This window comes from Mobula birostris, chromosome 18, assembly GCF_030028105.1.
Source record: "Mobula birostris isolate sMobBir1 chromosome 18, sMobBir1.hap1, whole genome shotgun sequence".
NCBI classification, from domain to species: domain Eukaryota; kingdom Metazoa; phylum Chordata; class Chondrichthyes; order Myliobatiformes; family Myliobatidae; genus Mobula; species Mobula birostris.
Genome location: NC_092387.1, coordinates 70,569,529 through 70,575,911, shown reverse-complemented (window position 1 = coordinate 70,575,911; position 6,383 = coordinate 70,569,529).

Here is a 6,383-nt window from a genome sequence, read left to right as displayed (position 1 = left end):
GCAGGAGGCAAAGAGTGGGAGTAAATAGAGCCTTTTCTGGTTGGCTGCCAATAACGAGTCATATTCCACGGGGGTCTCTGCTGGGACAGCTTCTTTTTCTCATTATATCTCAATGACTTGGATGACGGAATTAATGACTATTCCCCCCCACCCCTCACTCCACCACCCAAACCCCCACCTGAACCCCCCACCCCTCATTCTCCCCACCCTCACTCCCCCCACCCCTCACTCTCATCCCCTCAGATCCCCCACCCCTCACCCTCATCCCCAACCCCCCCACCCTTATCCCCTCACATGCCCACCTCCCCCACTCCCTCCTCTCCTATTAGATTTCCCCTTCTCCAGCTCTGTATCTCTTTCACCAATTCACTTCCCCGCTCTTCACTTTATCCCTCCCTCTCCCGGTTTCACGTTCGTCCTCCTCTGACACCGATTCGTCATCTTTTTCGCTACAGTCCTGCTGAAGAGTCTGAGCCCGAACGGCCGGCGGTATTTTTTCCACAGATGCAGCCTGACCGGTGGAGTTCCCGCACCATTCCGTGAGCGCACGGCCGCTGCTGTGACACTTTGCTACCACTAGGGGCAGTCCGAGGGCCTTTGGACCCTAATGAACCTGCACCCTGCCTGCATCGCAATACGACCCGTCAAGGAATGTTATCCCTGCTGTTTGATGTAAACGAATTTAATCCTAAATATTAAAATACGTGGAGGGTGTGTTTTTTTTTAGTGTCTGGAGACTTTGTGTTAGGCGGACAGCGTGAACAGGGCCCGAGGTCCTCACGCAGTGATAGTGCGCATGCGCGGCGCAGTCTCCTTCAGTTCGCCCTTAAACCCGCGGAGAGTCGGTAGGTGGGAGCGGCGGGGTGACCGGGATCCGCCACATGGCGGGGGCAGCACCGGGCAGGGCAGGGCATCAGAAACGGGCACTGGGCGGTGCGAAACAGCGGAAGTACACGGGGGGGCGGGGGAGCGTTGGGGAGGGGGTTTACTGGGTATGTGCGGCGGGATCCGGGCCGATTCCTACCCGACTCCCGCATCCCGCATCCCGCATCCCGCATCCCGCATCCCGCATCCCGCATCCCGCATCCCGCATCCGGTCTCGGGCCTGTGAGCCACAATTCCGGGATCGAGGGGAGTCCCGGGGACTGGGGGTGGGGTATAGCGACCAGCCAGCCCAGTATCCTCTTCAGTCTCTGCGATGCGGCCTGGTGTTAGGGGCTGCTGCAAGGTGACTGAGCCTGGATTCCCGGTCCCACCTTCTGCCTGTCCCTGCGCTGTCCAGATCCCAGCCCCGGTACAGGCACCAGGCACAGTAGTCGCGGAGTATGGGTGGTGACGGGACTGGTGAACCACGGGTGAGGCCAGAAGCAGCGTGGATCAGAGCGGTGAACGTGGCCTGTAACATCAGCTCTTTAGGGCACGGGTGACTATGGATGGTGGGCTTTGTGGCGCTGGTTGAATGAGTATTAGGTTATTTATGGTTGCAGTGACATCTGAATAGTTTTAGTTTTTATAGCTCAGTACTCGGGCTTTTTTGACTGGGATGTGTACTAATGACCTGCAATGTAGTGGCCTAGGGCGTGAACAGAGAATGCAATATTCAACCTATTTTTCTGTTCATTTGTATGTCAGTCTTGTTACTATTGCAATTACTAATTTAACAAAACAGGTCCTCTTCGTTTTGTGTGAATTCTTTAGCTATGTTTAATTACAAAGTTTGTTCTGAAACAGCTTTTTTCTAAATGTTTTTTTGTAAACAAATTCAGTTATTCATAGCTGCTGCAGATATCCTTTTGGAAATAATCTTAACTGTATTTAAAATTGGAAACTGGTAGTTTTTGCTAGTTGAGAAATACAATTTTAAATAATCCTGGATTGACTGTTCTTAATTCACAAATAAACAGATGTCTTTGCTGGTATGATGAATAACTGAATAACTTTTAATTGTGAGCTTGCCTAATAATTATAGAAGACACTGGGCTTAACAGGCGGGGAGAAAAATCAGTGGTTGGTGTGAGGTTCTGCGTTAAATAGATTGTATCTGTCTTTCTTGTGGCTGGGAGGATTGTGTAGCCGGGGCTATTTCTGGTCTACCTTGTCTTTATTTGCCACTCACTCATTTTGTAGCAGCAATATACAGTGGATTCCACAGTTAATTGGGACAGAGAGACCAGTACATTTTAGCCCAATTAAGCAGCTACCCAATTAGCTAAGCTTTCATGGAACTGATTTTAAAAAAAGATGAAGTACTGTAACTTATTAACAACTGTATGTAAATGAAATACAAAACAAATCAGAACAGTCAATATTACTGCAGTACCTGTATTAGTTCCGACTAGTTATCTACAGAGAAATTCATCTGGCATGTTCTTTTGATTGTAAATGAACAAAATCATCACAGACACCTAGTGCAGGTGATGGACTGCCTTCACTCAATGCTTTTGATGATTGCATTCTCCAAATCTTCATTCTCATTGTAACTTTCACGATGATTGTTGATGCCTTAATTCTTCGTAGTTCCGAACTTTTTGAAGTAGTGAAATCATTTCATTTTCTCTCCCAGCCATTTCTGGTATCTCCAAGACTAAATGCTTAAAACTGTAATGAGCAAAACAGCTTTGAATTGTCTTACTGCTTATTTCTCGCCATCTGTCAGTGACAAAAATCACTGCTTTTTGAACACAAACACACAACTGATGCTATTTAACAACTGCTTGCTATAAGTGATCTATAGTGTCTAATGGCCACACAAGTGTACACAACTCACATTGGTTAGAAACTGTTTGGCAACCGTCTCCTGTCCCAATTAAGTGGTATAATAAATGAGGGGAATCCCAACCATTTTCTGTGGTTTTTGCTCTTGAAGCGTTGTCTCAAATAAGCAGCTACCTCGATTGACTGATGGCTCATTTAACCGGAATCTTCTGTAGTTTTGGGTCACTTGCTCTATTTACACAATTGCGTTGTCGCAATTTGTGGAAATTTAGTATGTGGTAATTGAGCAGGAGGAAACAAGTCAGAGATACTGCTTTGTGTCTTTTGGAGCTGCTCCTTTCCCAGTTGTTGCTGCTGTCTACACTTGTTGATTTAATTTCAATCCTGATTGACTTTGTTCCATTGTAATCCCAGCTACATCCATGCCAACAAATGGGCACCCTTCTGTGGGATTTATTTTTTAACTGCCACAGACCAAACGTTTTTTAGTATTTACGTTTCACTTAAGAAATGGTTAGTAGGAAGTTAGAGGTAATGAAACAAACTAAAGGAAAGTTTCAAACCTTGATAGCCCTCCCCTGTGGTGTCTACTAATATTTTTAGTGTTAGTGACAGTGGAATAAAGAGTCATTTTAAAAATAGCTAAAAAAATTTTCAAATAAGTTGGTTAATATCAGGAAAAGAGATGGTTTGTGGTTAGTGTAATAATTGCAGTACGTTACAAATTAATGTCTACTTTGATCTTATTTCATGATCAGTATTGCCCACATTTTTATGCTTGCCTTTGCTATAATTTATTAATCATGCCAATTGGGGAATGCGGTATACCTAGGTACCTTTGGGTCTTGCCTGCTTGTTCATAATCACTTCGCTGTGCATGATGTCATGGAAGTTTCTCTGTCCTTTCCTAACTGATCATAACCTTTATGAATTCATACATCATCACAAAACTGCTTAAACACCAGTTTTAATGTTCCACTAGTCCTTATCTTACACCTGTGGGTCTCTTTGTCCATCATATAGTCCTCTGCATGCTCCAGAGATCTCACCACCTGCCACATCTTCTCCCCTCTACCAATTCCTGCCTTCCACTGGGACCAGTCCCTCTGACTCCCTGGTCTAGTCATACCTCACGCATTTCTCCCAGACCCTGGACATCTTCTAACACGAGATTCTGCAGATGCTGGAAATCCAGAGTAACACAAAATGCTGGAGGAACTGAGCAGAGCAGATAGCATCTATGGAGAGGAATAATCTTGTCAGTGTTTCAGGTTGAGACCCTTCATTGTTGACTGTTTATTCCTTCCCGTTGATGTTGCCAGATCTGCTAGGTTCCTCCAGCATTTTGTGTGTGTTACCCTAATATTTTCCCCTACAGATACAGGAGTTGCTTGTTCTTGTGCCTCCTTCCTCACCATTGTTCAGGGACCCAAACAGTCTCTCCAGCTAAGGGATGCATGTGCATCTGACTCCACCCTTCCCACACAGTCATTTCTGTCCTTGGGCATTGATACTGCCATGATGAAACCCAACACAAGCTGGAGGAACAAGATGTCACATTCTCAAAGGTTCGTTTTATTGTCAAACTATGCATGGACAACACAACTCTGGGTCCTACTGAAGGATTTCAGCCTGAAATGTCAACTGTACTCTTTTCCATAGATGTTGTCTGGCCTGCTGAGTTCCTCCAGCATTTTGTGTGTGCAACTCTGATATTTATCTTCTCTGGATAGCCATGAAATACGGGAGGAGGGGTGGGAACACTGGTTTTGTTGAAGGAAAAAACCAACCCCCTCCCGCAATGAAAGAAAAAGTAACAAAACTAGCAAACTCCAAAATTCCCCACCTTCTCCCTCACTCAAAAGCTAACAGATTGCCCACATGGAAAACAGTAGTTGGAACATGAAGTCCAATAATCATATAAATCATAGAATTTCGAAAGCATCCTCCTGTCAGAATCAAGTTCAGTCCTTCCGTGAAGAATGGCGGCCGTGCCGCCTGAATGCTGCAGACCCGTGAAGAGCGGCGGCTGGCCGCTGACCGGCGCATTCTGTCGGGATTCTCCACAAGCTAGTGGCATGAATGTTGAATTTTGTAATTTCTGGTCACCCCCACCCTGGTGTTTCTCTCATCATTCTGCTCCTCTTTTTGACTCCTTTCTCATTTATCCTCTGTCTAGTCCCCTACCTACACCCACTTTTGTCCATCTTACTGTCCTAGTTCACAACTTCAATGACCTTGGATCATGGGTAACATCTGATGGCAAATGCAAAACAGACATAAAAGCAAGAATAGCAATGGCAAGAACAGCATTTACAGAAATGAGAAACATCCTAACGAACAAGAAAATAGCAATTGACATCCGCCTTAGAACTCTCAGCTGCTACATTCTTCCTATAATGATGTATGGCTGCGAGTCATGGACCATCACAAATGCACTGGAAAAAATCAATGCAGCAGAGATGTGGTTCCTCAGAAGAATGCTGTGCGTATCGTATACAGACAGGATAACCAACAAAGAAGTTCTACAGAGAATGAAAACAACTTACATTACTTTAAAAAATCAGAAAACAGCAATCAAAATTCTTTGGACACACCATGCGAAGAGAGACATTAGAACATTTAGTTACAACTTGAAAGCTTGAAGGGGAAAGAAGCTGAGGCAGACAGAGAATGAAAATGATAGATGGAATAACATCATGGTTAGAAACAGGGAAGGCAACAACTACAATTCGGAGGGTCAGGGACCGTGATGGATGGAGAGATGTGATCGGCCACGCCAAACAGCAAGACACCTGAATGATGATGACTGTCCTAGTTGAATCCACCGGTTCCCCACACGTTTCGCTCATGGGTTTTCTGCCCCCCTCCCAATCTGCTTCTGGTTCATTTGCTCTTCACCTTGCTCTCCCCCTAATGGTTCCTATTATCACCTTCTAGTACTGGTGGCCTTTTTGTTCCTGCCAAGCTGTGTCCACTCCCACCCCCTCCCCAGCCTGGCTGCGTCAATCACCGAGTTATTTGTCTCCCAACTTATCTTTCCCTGCCTGGCTCAATTTACCCTTCATCCTTCACCCCCTCTTCAGGCCAATGACCTGTAGCCCTTGTCTCACCACACTTGCAGTCTCTTACGTCTTTCCATGTTCTGAATGGACTTGGCAAGTTATAAAACCCCTGTTAAATGCAGAATTTTCCCAGGGTTGAAATGTCTTGCCAGAGGCTTGCATTTAAAGTGAGAGGGGGAAATTTCGAAGGAGATTGAGGGGCAAGTTTTATTACACAGCTCTGAATGCCTAGAAAGCATTGCCTGAAGAGGCAAAAACATTAAGGATTTTTAAGAGTTGTTTAGATCAACACATGAATGTGAGAAAAACAGAAGGATATGGACATTGTAGGCAAAAGGGATTAATTTAGTTAGCAAGTTGAATATTACTTTAGTTGGTTTAGCACAGCGTTGTAGGCCAAATGGCCAGTTTCTATGTTGTACTGTTCCCTGTTCTAATTCAACAGCAACCTAGCACAGTAATAAATTTGAAGGCTCTTTAAAGAAACGTGTGCATAATTGGATGTGGCCTCTGTATGTGGTGTACCGGAAGGCTGAATTAGTGTCTGCCAGGTAGCTGCTGCTTCACCACACATGGAACGCTCAATCTCAGTTGGATTGCAGA